The following is a 17,167-nucleotide window of genomic DNA, read 5'->3' as shown; positions in this document are numbered from 1 at the left end:
GATATAATAATATATACATCATTTCATGCTACTTGTAAAATTACGCATACAGCATAATTATTTGAGGTACTAACCCAAACCCAACCTAGTTATTTTTTGTAAAATCGAGTTGAATTGAGTTTAAAAATAAACACAATTGTTATATTGGTTTAAATTTGTAGCATATCAAAAAATCATTTAACCCAACTAGTCACACCCTTACTTCGTGATAGAAAACAAACTTCTAGAGAGTATGACGTGTTCATAATTATTATAACTGGAATCATTTACCACAAATAAAACTATTCAAGTTACAAAGCCAATAATTAAAGAGAAATTGCCTCAATTACTATCATTTGATAAGTTTTTTTTTTCCAATTTCCCACTAAAAATTTAATTTGGCCAAAACTACTACTAAGCCACTTGTAGAAATACAATTTTACTCTTAACAATTGATGTCAACAATTTATGTCAATCGTTGACATAGATGTCAACAATAGATGTCGATTGTTGACATCTATGTCAACAAAGAGAACTCAAAACTCACATATGTCAACAATAAATCTCAATTGTTGACATCATGTTGAGGTAAAATTGTATTTGTACACGTGACTTACTAGTATTTTTGGTCGTCAAATTAAGCTTTTTGTGGGAAAATAAAAAAAACTTATTAAATGGTGGTAGTTGAGACAATTTCTCATAATTAAAACTAGCTTTTATCAAAGCCATAAAATAAAAGAGTTATTTGTCGCAAAAATACTCAAATCTTTTTATTTATTTATTGTCATTTAATACTCATTCTTTAAAAGTTGTAGAAAAAATATTCAATGTTACAAAATTGTACTTCTGTTACTAATTGGCCGTTAAATTAGATGAAAAACACATGTAAACATCTAAAAATTAAGAAAATATTAAAAATAAACAATTTATTTTTGTTATGTATAAATATACAAACAAAATTTGAGCCACTCTCTCTCGCGCATATATATATATATATATATATATATATGCATATATATATATATATGTGTGTGAGAGAGAGAGATGTTTAAATTTTATTTATATATTTAAAAAAACAGATAAATTATTTATTTTTAAGTTTTCTAGGATTTTTAGAGGTTTACATGTGTCTTTCCGTCTAATTTAACGGTCATTTAGTAATGGAGGTATGAGTTTGTAACATTAAGTATTTTTATCGCAATTTTTAAGAATGAATATTAAAATGCAATAAATCGATAATATTAAACTTCTTTTTTAAAAAAGTTTAAGCTTAAGAAAAAAAAATTGAGTAGATGATTTGCTTACGTTGAAGAAAATAAAAGCATTGATTTATTTAAAAAAAAAAGAATATAAATTTGATTCGGATGACATAAAATAATATTATAATCCCTTAGTTATTTTGTATAACTCAGAATGAATGATTAATTATTAGAATAAATCCCATTTTTATCTCCTGGACTCGTACCTCAGTTACATTTCGCCCCCTGGACTCGAAAATATTGCAGAACTCAACTCACAACTCAAACACGTGTTACAAGGCCTCACTTCCTTAAGTATTTGGACGTTAAGTTTCACATTTTGATGACATGGCAAGATTTTAAAGGGTATAATAGTATTTTCTATTATTCTAAATACTTTTAATATTTAAATATTGTTATCACATATATTAATTGTTATTAAATAATTAAATATTTCTATTATTCTCTCTCTCTCTCTCTCTCTCTCTCTCTCTCTCTCTCTCTCTCTCTCTCTCTCTCTCTCTCTCTTTTCTTCTTCTTTTCTTCTCTGCATTTTTTCCTTCCATCAAAATACAACATTATCAAACCCAGGTATGCCAAGCAATAACAATCCTCCTGAACCCTGTAACCCAACCAAACAAGAACACACTTCATATATAAGACTAAACCAAGAAATGACCTATAAAATCAAACCCAGGATTTCAATACAGAATATAGCAATATCAAAACCAGGCATGCCAATATTAGGTTCCACTGGCAAGCGCATTTGCAGATCCGGGAAGCACAGGTCACGAAGGCTGCCGGAGAGAGCTTCGCGAACCCGGGAAGCTTCACAGACCCGGAGAGAGACGTCCAAAGTCGGATCTCGCTGATCCTCGTCGCGCGGTCTGAGAGATAGAGACGTCTCCGAGCGCCGCCCCACTACGCAACAAAGATCCAAGCAAGAAGAAGGCCGATCGAGTGGTGAAGTCCCGTCCACACCTGGGTCGCGCAAAGAGGGGAGTTCCAAGACCCTACAGTCGTGCGGACCGCAAGAAGAAAGCCGAGCGCGAGGAACCTCGAAGAGAGGAAGGGTCGAGCTCGAGGAATCCAGCGGCGCGCCGGTGAGCCGGCCGAGGGGACGCGAAGTCGCGATCGGGTCTGAGACGGTCTGGTCGCGCGAAGGAGATCGAAGCGAGGCCGGAGAGCTGCGCGGGCCGTGGGGAGCTTCGGGGAAGTGAGGAGAGAGAGAATAATAGAAATATTTAATTATTAAATAACAATTAATATATGTGATAACAATATTTAAATATTAAAAATATTTTGAATAATAGAAAATACTCTTATACCCTTTAGAATCTTGTCACGTCATCAAAACGTGAAACTTAACGTCCAAATATTTAATTATTTTGTCACGTCATTTTTCTTTTTGAAATAATTATTGAGAATACAAAAAAGTAAACATCATAAGCTAATTATAAGTTTGAAAATTGGATTTTCAGGACTTACTTGACGCCATATATAACTTTACAAAATGTATTTGAAAGTTTGAGTGGAAACTACCGGGAAATTACCTGGAAACTATGAATACTTATTTAATGTTAAAAAAAAATTATGTTTTATCTTTGTTGTACAAACATTTTTTTTTAACAGGTACAGTGACAGACTTATCATTTACCATATTTGACATGTTTTCAATGTGGGGTTGGTGAGTTCTGGAAAAGTGGACATGATGAGCTTTGATTTAGGTAAAATGCAGGTGCAATACTGTGTATACCTCACTTTATTTAGATGCTGCTGCTCTTTTCCCTTTGCACATGATTCTTCAAAGAAAAAAGTCCTTCGACTTGTTTACATATTAGTATTTTTTTTTTCTAATAAGTTTGCGTATTAGTAATTGGACTAAAGAGCATCTTCATTTATCGTCATTTTCACACGAAATATAATGTATTTTTTTACACCATATTTTAATTTTACTCTAATGGTACTAACATCAAACTTTACACTACAAAAATATTCTAAAAATATGTTTTTAGATTAAATTTCTTAATTTCATTAATTACAAATGATATGTCTAATTTTATATTATAATGTAATTATATTTTATTGATTAATTATGTGTAATATTTAGTATAAATTATTAAAAAAAAAATTAATAAACTTCATTGCAGAGATAGAACGACATTTTTCTTGGGAATAAATAATACACCATGAAAAAATATAAATTTGAAAATTACATATTAAATTAATTACTACAAAAATAAAAATTACATAAAAGATTAGAATACTAAAATATATATTTAAGTTGTATTGAATGAAATAATAATTTCTAAACAATTAAAAAATAATTATTAAAGTTAGATTAACTAAAATATGTGTTTTTAATCATAGATTATGAATAGATTAGATTATAATAATACTTAAATATTTGGTGTAATTTTGAAATCAAAGGAAGAATGTTACGTCAAATCTAGTGTAGTATTGTTCATTGATGTCAAGATTACATCAATTATAAAGTTGTAGAGTTTTTATCATTGAAGTACTCTTAACTCTATAAAGAGTTTTTCATTGGAGATGCTCTAACTATTTCAAATAAATTCTTAGTTCTCAATATCAATGGCTAAGTTATATTATGTAACTTTAAAGCACCAATTATTATTATTTTTTTTATTTTTTTTTTCACTCAAGCACAAGTTTGTGTTGTGCTCCGTTGAGTTGTAAAGCTAATCTGTGTTATACATCATGCACATAGACTGCGATCTTTAATACTATTAGCTACAATTCTTGCAACTAAAGAAGAAAAGTACACCTTTTCTTTTGTCGTACTTTTTTTAGGGAATCGGGAGGTTTAAACGACGTGAAATTTGTTGTAACTAACCAAGTTTGTCTTTTTATTGGGGGGATAGCCCAAGTTTCATTTTATTAAGCAAATAGCTCATATATTCGGCTCAGACCATAATGCCCTCACTTCCTTCGCGAATAGGTTAATTTAATTAACGTATTGGAGTGAGTTAGGTTAATTAATTAACTTATTGGTTGAATATTAGCTTAGGTTCTGATTTTTGTTTTAGTAAAGTTAATCTACTAAATGATTGAATTAGGAATTAGGTTAATTAATTGAATGCTTTGAATATCAATTGACTTAAGTTCTTATTTTTGTAAATTTTTTGTGAATTTCAAATCCTTCACGAATAAGTTAATTAATTAACCTAACTCACTCCAATACGTTAATTAAATTAACATATTCACGAATTTACAGTGAATCAACAAAATCAGAGATTTTTCTTGCTCTTATTCTTTTTCTGCGGCGAGGATTCGTTGAGGCCTCCGTCGAACCGGTTCGACTCGAGGCGGAGACTCAGCAGTCTCGGGAGATGAGCGAGCTCGGTCGTCAGAATCTCGCCGGTGAAACGGTTATGCGAGAAATCCAGTCTTTGGATACGCCGGAGCTTCGAGATCCCGGAGCAGGAGGGCGTGGCGGCGGCGGATATGGTGGAGGAGTCGTCGTCGGAGAGGTTTGGGGCAGGGGTGAGAGGGAAGCAGTTAGGGTTAAGGGAGGTTGTGGATGATAGAGGTAGTTTAGGTACTCTATTAAAGTTGAGCTATTTACTTAATAAAATGAAACATGGGCTAGTCCCTTATTATTGTTGAGCCAATTTGGCTATTCTTCAAAATAGCTCTTAACGAAACTCTCATTTCCTTTAAAAAAAAAAGTAAACAAGGGTACAAAAGATAATTTTTTCTTAGGATAAAAAAGTTATACATAAACCCCTTTACTTAATTTATTAAGAGTCGAAAAACACATAATTCCTTAATGATATTCGCGAGCTACACAAGTTGATATATTGGGACAATGTAACTTTAAGAATTGGGAAAATAACATATTTATACCCTGTGTTTTAGTGAAATGTCGAGTTTAACCCTCGGTTTTCAAAAATGTCGAGTTCATACCCTCTGTTTAACTAAAATGACGAAATTATACCCTCTGTTTAACTAAAATGACGAAATTATACCCTGAAATAGACAACAGTGTCACAAATATTCTTTTTATTGACTTTTCATTGACGTTGACTATAATATTTATATATAAACACCAATTATCTTTATTCCTTCGCGCCATATATGTAATTTATTTAAAAACTAAAAAATAATCAACAGTCTATTAATCGTGAAAAACACAGAAAGAGGCAAATGGGTAAACATCGTTAGTTGATAGTCATCAAAATCGCATATTCGAACAGAGAATCCAGGATTTAGAGTTACAATTCGAACACGGAATGAAGTCATTTCTTAGGAGGTATGAGTTTTATTATTTAATTTCAATTTAAGGCTATTTTTATTTCAAAATTGAGAATTTAGAAGTTAGGGCACTGATTTAGATTTGATTTGATTTTTCTTATATAAGAGTTAATATCAATGAAAGAGAGATTTGTGACGCTGTTATTCATTTCAGGGTATAATTTCGTCATTTTAGTTAAACAGAGGATATAATTTCGTCATTTTAGTTAAACAGAGGGTATGAACTCGACATTTTTGAAAATCGAGGGTTAAATTCGACATTTCACTAAAACACAGGGTATAAATGTGTTATTTTCCCTATAAATTTTACTAAAAAATAAATTTTAACTATTTTATTAAATACTTAGTTTCAAATAATTATTTTGTATAAATGTTTAATTTCATTTTGTTAAGATCACCTTGACCATTGTTAATGGAGAACTTTACTATAGTTTTAATCCAAATACAGTATAATTCCAAATGTTTTAAGAGTTCTCCATACACAATCTTTTGTTCTATTATTTGACATCAAATGATATATCCGTGAATAATAATTTCCATATATGGTGCACCACTTCCAAGCAGGCCCGGCCAAGCTATTAGACAAGTAAGGCCATTACCTAAGGCCTCGCATTCTAGACATAAAATTAAGACATCAAATTTACTCATTTTATTAGTATTAGCAGAGCTCGATTATGTTTAAGTTGTAGGGGTGTTCATGAGAACCGACAAATCAAACAACCCGATTACCCAAACCAAACCGTACTCTTTTCTAACCCGCCCCATTACAGCCCGAAAAATTTTGGGTTGAAACCAACCCAACCCGCAAGTACGTTTCGGGTTAGTTTGGTTTTTGATCGTCATAAGATTGGATTGAACCAAACCAACCCGATCCCGTTAAAATAAAAAAAAAAATTTCTCTAAAAAAATGAAAAATGTTATCAAGGTAAAATAAAAAATACACCATATGCTTTATGGTTTTAAAATAAGAATATAAATGCATTTTTAAATTAATTAATTATTTTGTATATCTATCTTTATGCTCACGACATTTGACAAATAGATAATATTAGTAGACTCAATATGATCATAAAGACTTACTTATATTAGTTTCAACAACTCATTTTTTTTTATTACTTTAAAGATTTTTCACGAGGTCTAGATTTTTTTTTTGAAGGCAGCTTTGCTGCAGTGGGGATTGAACCCACGACCTCCACACAGGAGGTGGTGTGGAATTACCATTTTTTTTCTTCCCTAGCAGAAATAAGTACCCATTTTTTTATTATCAGAATCTCCACCATCACCTTTGTCACGTCGTCGTCGTGAACTATTGAATAAATAAACTTGATTTGAGTTATAGTATTTGGGCCTAGTTATTTCTAGTTGTAATTTGGGCATTTAGTAACTTGGGTCTATTTTAGTTGTCATATTATCTAGAATATTCATGATATATCTAGGATGCTTATAGAGAATAAATTCTAAAATAATCTCGTAATTTCTAAGATAGTAATCAATTAGGAGAATTCTCTAGAAAATGTTGTATCTAGAGATTTATATAGACTAGTATGAATAGAGGTGTAATCCTACACTTGTGTATCAAGCCAAATAAAAAAGTTCTCCTTTCTACAAAAAAATTTCCTACCTCTCTAGATTTTACTCAAACCTCCAAATTTCCAAACCTCTTTCTTAAACACCCAAAATATTTCAACACTTTCTCCACCTATCCAAAACTTCCTTCGAACAAAGTGGTATCAGAGCTATAAGATCCTCCTAAAGATGGCGAATATCGGTGTTCCCTTCCAAGTCCCTATGCTCACAAAGAGCAACTACGACAACTGGAGTCTTAGAATGATGGCTCTCCTTGGTGCACACGACGTGTGTGAGATAGTTGAGAAATGCCACGCCGACCCGGAGAATGAAGGTAGTCTATCTCAAACTCAAAAGGATAGTTTGAGAGACTCAAGGAAGAGAGACAAGAAGGCTCTCTATCTCATCTATCAAGGGTTAGATGAAGACAAGTTTGAGAAGGTCTCGGGAGCAAAGTCGGCTAAAGAAGCTTGGGAGAAGCTTCGAACTTCATACAAGAGAGCAGATCAAATCAAGAAGGTACGTCTTCAAACTTTAAGAGGAGAGTTTGAAGCCTTGCACATGCGAGAAGGTGAACTCGTCTCCGATTACTTCTCAAGAGTTTTGACGATTACCAATAACCTCAAAAGAAACGGTGATAAGTTAGACGATGTGAGAATCATGGAGAAGGTTCTTAGATCCATGGATTCAAAGTTCGAGCATATCGTCACTGTCATCGAAGACACGAAGGACTTGGAGGCCAGGACAATAGAGTAACTCCTCGGGTCGCTCCAAGCTTATGAAGAAAAGAAAAAGAAGAAGGAACATATCGTGGAGAAAGCACTCAAGACAAGAGTCAATTCGACAAATGAAGATCGAGGTGGAAGCTAACAAAGGAGAGGTGGAAGACGAGGACGAGGATGTGGACGAGGTTGGAAGCCCAATGACGACACCAATAACCAAAGAGGAGAAAGATCGTCAAGAGGTCATGAGAGAGGAGTCACAAAACCAAGGCACGACAAGTCACAAACCAAATGCTAGAACTGCGAGAAGTTTGGGCATTATGCTTCCCAATGTAGAGCTCCGTGCAACAACAGAGTTGAAGAGAAGGCCAACTACGTTGAAGAAAGAACTCAAGAAGACGCGACGTTGTTGTTGTTGTCAATAATGCCCACAAGAAGAGTAGTAGTCACAACTTATGTACATTTTATGTAATAAAGTCTCACGAAAACTCTTGCTTGTAACTGCTGAATAATTAATAAAAGTTGAAACGGTCATTCATTCTTCCTTGTCTGTTTGAAGATTTATGATAAACTATAGTCTTTAGTCCTTAAACAAACCTAACAACAAATGGAGAGTCAAATATAGATTTGCATGAACAAACTCTCCATGCTTTGCGTAGAACAGTATATTCACAATCTAAGGATCAAATGACTATTGATCTCAGTATGATTATTAAGAGAATCTATGATGTCTGGTTATGAGGCATAGAGAGTTGGAGACTCTATAGTTCATCCTAGATATCTTCCGAAGGTACTGAATTGACCAGTGCACTTCTAGAGACATTGTAAGAATAAACCATTTAACCTCTTCTGTCTCAGAGTCACTATGTATGAATTGCATCATGCTTACCTCAATCATGAAATGAGACATGTCATTTCATAGCTTACATATTCTCATTTGAGAAAGTCAGAGTTCTAGATTCACTATGTGATATAGACAAGACTTATTGGTGAAGTACTAAGTTATGAAGATGTCATAAACAACTTTGTGAAGGTCTCATAGATATGGAATTCATGTACAATCTTGCTGAAATGCAATGTATATCACCTCATGCTTTGTTCCTTGGAATGTGAATAAATGAACTGGCCAGTATCCAAATTGAGTCGTGACTCTTTTGGGTGAATCAATGTGACTTGTTAGCTCCTCGTCAATACATTGTTTCTAACTTATTCACAAGCGACAAAAGAGTTGAGGAAATAACAACTAGAAGGGTAAAATGGTAATTTTGTAAATCCCATATAGTTGATGATATTCATGAAGGATAAACATATATAATATTCAATGGATCCACTCATTACAATTAAGTAGAATTCTTGAGTAGAAAATATATTCATTTGAACCGAGAGATTTCAGTGTCAACTCTTTAGTGGAGTCACCTTGGAAAAGGTTTGTGAACTTTTGAGTTCAAGTATGCTAGTTCATGCTTTGTTCATTTGGATCCATGAGGTCACTACCATAAGTCATTAGAGTAGGATTAGTTAAACAAGAAAACTAAGTCAAAACAAGTTCAAATGTTGAACTAGACAAGTTTTACGAAAATTGTCTAAATGGTAATTTTGTCCATTAGGACATGAGATGGTAAGAATGTCAGTAAATAAGTTTTTTGACATTGTCATATGATGACAATGAATTCATGTCACACGGCCATACTAGTATATTGGGCCTTGAGGATTGAATTTCATTTCATGGAATTTTATGTGAAAATTCTAAATGAGCTTTTCTTGTTCTAGAAGCACCAAACCGTCCAACATAGCAAGAGAAAGAGAGTTTATTTTGTGCATTAATGTATGAAGATATTTGCCAAAAGAAGAAGAGGAAACAAATTTCCTCCATAAGAAAATGAAGTGGGCGGCCAAAAGGAGAGAAAAATAAATGAGGAAACAAATCCAAGTGCTCAATGGCAAAAGGTTGGACATCCATGAGGGAAACTAGGATTTGCTCATGAATATGTGATACTCAATGGAAAAGAGGAAACTATCTTTTCAAGGCAAAACCTCCTCATATAAATATCCAACCTCATTCGAAATTCACAACACATAAGTTTTAGAGATTGAGAGCTTCTCTCTCTAGAACATAGCCACCCATCTCTCTCTCTCTCTCTCTCTCTCTCTCTCTCTCTCTCTCTCTCTCTCTCTCTTCTTGTTCTTTTGTTTTGGCACCTAGGTCCTCATTAGACCTAGTGTTTTGTTTTAGCTCTTTGGCTCCAAGACAAGTTCTTGAGTCATAGTGTTTAAAAGTGCCTACACACTAAATCCTAACCATACTCGAAAGAATCTAGTGGTAGAAACGTTCGTGGTTACTCACAGGTTCAAGAAGACAGTGGGAGGCGAGCTGAGTGGGGAGACGAGTGATTCAACCTTCCTATGGCTTCTCAACGCTCAAGCTCCATTCAAGGTTGGCGAGTGAAAACTCAAAGTAGTTACTAAATTTTAAATTATACACTCATGCACTTTGTCTAGGTTGTAAAAACGTTTTACGATTTTAAAAGAAATTTTTATATTCCGTTTGCTTGCTAGAAGCGATAATCTTTTCTTAAACCCTAGATCTATTCCAACAAATGGTATCAGAGCTATGGGTCAAAGTTTAAGCATGTGCATATAATTTGAAATATGAGTTTGAAAATCGTTTTCGTAATTTTATTCGAGTAAGGAATTTGCTAGAATTGTTTTTTTTAGATTTTTTTTTAATATATTGCTCGTGCCTTTAAATTAAAAAGCATGTTGATTTTCTACACCTTTGGGATGATATTAAAAGACATTAGAATCAGTTCTAAAAGTTTTTAATTTTTTCAGAGGAAATGACGGCAAAAGGCTCTTAAGTTTTATGAAACAGCTAACATAATCCCTATTCTTTATTTTGAACGGTAGAAATCCCTAATCTTGACACATATTCAGTTGGTCCCTAATGCCATATTACGTTAAATTGTTAACAGATTCATCATTTAAACGTTTATTTTGTAAAATAAATCAAAAATAAATCATTAAAACATTTTAAAACAATGAAAATAAAAGAGGAAATGCGAGCTCTTCAGATGGCAAACGATCGCCTCTGCTCTCCGCCCCATCCTTGCCGAGTAGCTTGCCGACCTCCATGGCCTCCCCGAAGGCTGCCGGGAAAGCGTCATCGTCGGCGATCTCTCGCCATCTTCCTCCTCCGACTCCTCCAACGACGAAGAAGAGCTCTTCGAAAACAGAGCATCGAACTCTTTCACGATCCCGCCGTGTTTTCTCTCCTCCATCCTCTGATTCACCGCCCTAACCAGATCTCTCGACGGAGGATTACCGCCATCGACAAACGTCGTTAGATCTCTGGTGGAGAGCGTCGCGATCGCCGCCACAGCGCTTTCATCGCAACAAGACAAAGACACGGAACCAAAGAAAAGAAAATCGCAAACAAGACCTGACCTCACAAACCTCCTTGAATCCAGACCTCACCCGAACCCAACACCTTCGCGCGAAACCCGACCACCGAACCCTTTCCACGCGCGACCCAGACGCCGCAAACTAGGAAATTACGAGCAAACCCAGGCGTGAACCAGACCACGCGTACGGAACATGTCCAAAACCCTAACCCTAGAATCGTCTTTGAGGTTCAGAACGCTTTTAAGATTGAATACGTCTTCATCTTCTTCAATGGCGTCGCTTCGAGAAGATGATGTTTTTTTACAGGTCTGAGGAAGAAGTGTTTTACAGGTCTGAGGAAGAAGAAGAAGGGAAAAAAGAGGAGAGAGCCGAATTTATTTATTTATTTTTCGTTTTTTTTATTTAATTTAATTTAATTGTTTTATTTTCGATTTAATATGTGTCTTCAAACAAAACTAACGTTTTTTTTGCTAACACCGTTACATATTAACAGCATAATGGGGGTTAGGGACCTACGGAATTAGGAAAACTAAACATTAAGGATTTCTACCATTCAAAATAAAGAATAGAGATTATGTTAGCTGTTTCCTAAAACTTAAAGGACTTTTGCCGCCATTTCCTCATTTTTTAATAATCAAAATCACGTTTTGATAAGTTTAAAAAATTTCGAGTAATTTCATAAACAAGTAATATAGTATTGCTTACTTTGTTTGTCTACTCGCTTGTTTTATTTTAGTTGTTACTTTCTTTTGTGTTATACTTTTACCTTGTTCATAAGACACGTCTAAAAGACTGAACAACTCAATAACACTAGTACAAAAAAGACTTTTGGGTGCGACTTTTTTCGCACCCAAAAACACCTTTAGGTGCGTCTTTAGGTGCGACTTTTCCGCACCGGAAAGTCCGCACCTAAAGGTCTTGGGTGCGAAAAGTCGCACCCTTTTTAGATGCGATATTTCGCACCCATATTCGCAACCAATTATGACTGAAAGTATGTTGAAAATAACGGGAAAGTATGTTTGGGTGCAAAAAAGTCGCACCCAAATATGGCGGGTAAGCTTTTGGGTGCGAATTTTCGCACCCAAACGTCATTTGCATTCACCATTGGGTGTGAAAAAGTCGCACCCAAATTTGGCGGGTACGCCTTTAGGTGCGACATTTCGCACCCAAAATTTATTCACCTTGACTTTTGGGTGTGAGAAAGTCGCATCCAAATATGGCGAGTATGCTTTTGGGTGCGACTTTTCGCACTCAAAAGACCCTACCCGCCATATTTGAGTGCGACAAAGTCGCACCCAAAGGTAAAAGTAATATTTTTTTTTAAATCTTTGTGCTCGTATTCTTACTACCATTAATTAAAATATTCATTATAGAAAATTGACTAACATTCATTTGAAAATTCATTAGATAATTTTAGTTAAAATAGAATATTAAATAATAATAATTACATAAATATAATAAAAATTCCGATGTTTGATAAATAATTAAATAAACGTTTAATCCTATTCTTTTTCTTTCCCTTTTTCCCTTTCCTCGTGTTCTACGCCACTGCTTGATTCCACTACCTCCTTTTCCGCTAAATCATCCTCGTGCGTTGTTCCCGCTCGTCGTACGCTCTCGGTGGAACTCTGCTGAAGCTGGCGGCGTCGTCTGAGCATCAGCAATTGAAACTGATGGCGGCGTCGTCTGAGGATCTGCCATTGAAACTGATGGTGGCGACGTCTGAGGCATCGGCATCATCTGAGGCATCGGTGTCATCTGAGGCATCACGGGGCCGGATGACATATGAGGCAGGGGCGAAAAATTCTGTGAGAACGCGTAGAGCTGTCGCTGCATCTCCTCCAATTGGCTTGCGAGGATTGCCTCAAGTCTTCCATAGCGGCTTGTTGTGCCGCCAATTGGGTCTGTAGCTCGCTAACCGCTGGATCTGCAAAGCGTCGCGATGACGAACTTGAAGACGAACTTTCATCCAGAGCCTGAGCAATGGCCCAAGATGATCTCGGGACCTATCCCGACATACCAATCTTGACGTTGCCCGGAACGTCTTGCATCGCGTACTGCTCTGCGCTGTCAATGTTAAATGGTGTGCCTTGCTCCTCTGCTTGTCGCTGAAGATCCGCCACTTGATCGACTATTCGCGCCTTTACACACATGTAAAAAAAAAAAGATTATCGAAAATTGATGATTAAGTAAATAATATAATAGTAATTAACAAAAACAACTTACATATGCTTCTCTCGCCCAGTCTATCGTCCATTCACCTTTTTTGTTATGGTGTTTTTTCTCCCACGTTTCTAATGCGGAGCCCAATGTCTCATCTTCCTTGCTCTGCAATTTTTATGAAAATATGAGTATTATGTTTAAGTGCAAAATAAGTAATACAAAATTAGAATAACTTACGTTAATATAACGATGAGCCAAGTAAGAAAGCGATCCTTGTGTCGACTTTGTTTTCTTCTTCGACGAATTCACCTTGTTGCGTTCTGACTTTTTCTGCAAATATTTAATTGCGTCATTATTCGATATGTTAGAAGATAACATGATTTATTAAAATAATACATTACCTTCCAATCGTCTGTTGAGAACTCGTCTACCCACGCCTCCCAATCCTCTTTCTTATATCCAGTTGGGACTTCGTTCCTGGCAATATCTGTTTTCCCGCAGAAGTCCAACCTGAACTTACTTGATAGACAAGACTTCTGGTTGAGTCGCCTTTGTTTGGGATTCTGAAGAATAGCCTGGTCAATCGTATTCTTATAGCAATCCGCTGGATTATCATTTCCGGTTTCGGGATCCGTGTACACGAAAGTGAACTCAGAATGAATTGCGCTCAGAATAGCAGCCACTGTCTGGGAGTCACTTCAATCCAATCACGAACTGTAGGCGGGACATAGGCTTTCACCAAAGCGCCGAGGCGGGTGTTCAATAGTCCGATCTTTGGGTTTTTCTTTCTCGTATCTTGGTAGAAGGTTTGGTTTATTGGGTCCCACCTGACCACCTTCGCACCGGGTACGCCGTGTGTTGCTTTCGCGGACGTCGAGCTAGTTGTTGGTCCCCTTACTTTCTTAGGAGCTTGGGAAGTCAGTGTATGTGGCGGACCTTGAGCACCCGATGTCTGAGGTGGATCTCCACCTGCTCCTGTGGCTGTCGACATCCTATAATATGAAAATAACATCTGATTAAAGAATAATATAATATGAAAACTACATTTGTAAACAACATAAGATTGTCAAATCTAAGTAAACCACATTTTATCAAATAAATGTGGACGGCACCACATATATTTTTATTAAAAGACCTCACATATGGTGGAGGAAAACCGTGGTTACATAAAAAATACTCATTGATCGTCATCACTCCCTAGAATATCCTCCTCTACATCAACATCGACATCTTCTCCATTAAAAACGATGTGTTCCTCACTGTAATCATCGTCTTCTTCATCATCGTCACTGATAGTTACTAGAAGATCAGCTTCTTCGGTTTCATGTCGATGATTCAGACGCTCGATGTTTGACAATTCTATTGTCAACGGGATCGAGGCTGAGGTGGTAGGGTCAACTTCAGTTACGTCTCAAATCCCTCGATGATTGCATTCTTGAGCGATTTCCCAATCGCCACCTAAAACAAGATCTTGGATGTAAAAGACTTGTTTTGCCTGAATCGCGAGTATGTACGGCTCCTCTGTAAACCATTGTTTCGTGGTAAAAGCACTCGTTTCGCCAGTAGTCTTATCATTGTGCACTAGTCGCCTTCTATCGTGTTTGTCACCATACCATATACATTTGAACAACACAACATGACAATTATACCTATAGTTCACCACGATGACGTCTTCCATCCGACCGTAGTAAGTGAAATAATCCAGAGGCATACATACACCGCTGTTTTGAGTGACTCGTTGATGATCGCGACGATGAGTGATGAACTTCACGCCGTTAACAAAGCAGCTCGGATATTGATAGGCGACTTGAAGGGAACCGAGAGAAAGCGAGTAGAGCTCGTCAGACACGTCAGAGCCACTAGCTTTCATTTCAAAAATCTGGTTATGAAACAAAGTATTGATTAGCACTTGTGTGTTTATAAAAAAGCATCGATATTGTGTTATTACCTTATTCGCAAACCAATGTTTGAATCCCTTTCTATGTTCCGCTTCAATATCGCGAACTTCAGATTCGCTCAAGAGATCCAAATGCTCGCTGTTGTTCAAAACATTACTTAAACAACAATAAAATAACTTAGATAAACATGTGGATCGATAACTTACATCAAATATGGATCCACTTCAGGAAAGTTGGTATAGATATACCACTCCGCCTGTTCTCTTTGCTCATCGTCTAATGCTATCGCATTCATCATCCCATAATGCATACACATATCGGATCGAAAAACGAAGAACTCTCGCACTTGAACTTTATCAACTATTTTCTTATCTTCAAGATACCTTGCAACGAACGTTAGAGCTTCTTCTACAACATAAGCTTCCGCAATAGAGCCTTCTGGTCTAGCTCTATTTTTGACAAAATGTTTTAACGTCCCAAGGTATCTCTCAAAAGGGTACATCCACTGCATATGCACGGGGCCCGCCATGCAATGCTTCCTCTGGTAGATGCATCGTCACGTGAACCATGATCGTGAAAAAATGGGTGGAAATATCATCTCAAGCTTACATAAGATCTCGACGATAGACTCTTGCGCTTTTACAAGATCTTCAGCTCTCAAGGTTCTCGAACTTATCGACTTGAAAAAGTTGCAAAGCTCGGTGATCGTATCCTGTATTGGCTGTGGCACAAAAGGGCAAATACCAACAGCCAAAAACCTCTGCAAGATCATGTGGCAATCGTGTGACTTCAAACCTGTGAGCTTTCCGTCAGCAGTCACGTTTTTCTTCAAATTCCCAACAAGGCCATCGGGGAATTTGATAGATTGTAAGAACTTTGTAAACCGCTGTCTCTGCTCAAGGGTAAAAAACGTACGATGCTCGCAGTTTGTAATACCCGTCCCCCTTTGGTTCCAAGTGCAGAACGGTCTTGATGCCCAAGTCCATCAAATCACGCCTCGCCTTTTCGGTGTCATAGTTCTTCTTTTCCAAGCTAAGCATCGTCCCGAGAAGATTCTCGCACACGTTCTTCTCTACGTGCATTACGTCCATGTTGTACTTCAATTCCAACTCAGACTAGTACACCAACTCGTAAAAGATGCTTTTCTTGGCCCAATTCAGTTCGCACTCAGCTCGCTTTCATTTTCTGCCCACAGAGTCAGGGTGTTTACTAGTAGTCGTGCAAGAAACATTAGCCAACTAAGCGAGTATGACGCTTCTCGTGCTTATTCTTGTAGTTATCGGTGATTTTCATCAATCAGTGACGCTCTTTCAAGAATCGACGATGGTCGTAGTAGACGATTCTTTTTCTGACTTTCAAAGATGGCGTGTCAAGGTTGCACGTCGGGCATGCGAGATACCCTTGGCCACTTCATCCCAATAAATACGATTGAGCCGGAAAATCATTTATCGTCTAGAGTAGCGCGACGCGCAACCGAAACAGTTCATTCTTGGCTCCATCTCGAACGCGGACTCCATTCTCCCACAGTTCTTTCAGCTCTTCAACAACTGGCTGCAAGAACACGTCCATATATTTTCCTGGTGAGTGAGGCCCCGGGATAAGAAGCGTCAGCATCAGGTACTCTTTCTTCATGCACAACTAAGGCGGCAAGTTGTACGCCGTAAGTACCACAGGCAATATGCTGTACGATAGACTCAATTCCCCAAACGGGTTGAAGCCATCCGCAGCTAGCCCAAGCCGCACGTTCCGAGGTTCTGCAGCAAAGCCTGGGTATCTATCGTCCAAGTTCTTCCATGTCGTACCATCCGCAGGATGTTGCAGAATGCCAACTTCCTCGACGTGGTCTCTTTCGTGCCACTGCATCTGAAGCGACATGTGTCGAGATGCGTACAATCGCTTCAATCGATCTTTTAGGGGAAAA

General features: G+C 36.8%; 1 pseudogene; it reads left to right on the top strand.

Annotated features, from left to right (window-relative positions):
• Positions 1-7,250: 7,250 nt before the first annotated feature.
• On the top strand, positions 7,251-7,931 carry LOC149389805 (uncharacterized; annotated as a pseudogene).
• Positions 7,932-17,167: the final 9,236 nt, after the last annotated feature.

This window comes from Urtica dioica, chromosome 8, assembly GCF_054948205.1.
Source record: "Urtica dioica subsp. dioica isolate 48M chromosome 8, U.dioica_male_clone48M_v1_H2, whole genome shotgun sequence".
Taxonomy (NCBI): domain Eukaryota; kingdom Viridiplantae; phylum Streptophyta; class Magnoliopsida; order Rosales; family Urticaceae; genus Urtica; species Urtica dioica.
The sequence above is the reverse complement of the archived record's forward strand: the minus strand, read 5'-3'. Positions and strand labels throughout refer to the sequence as shown.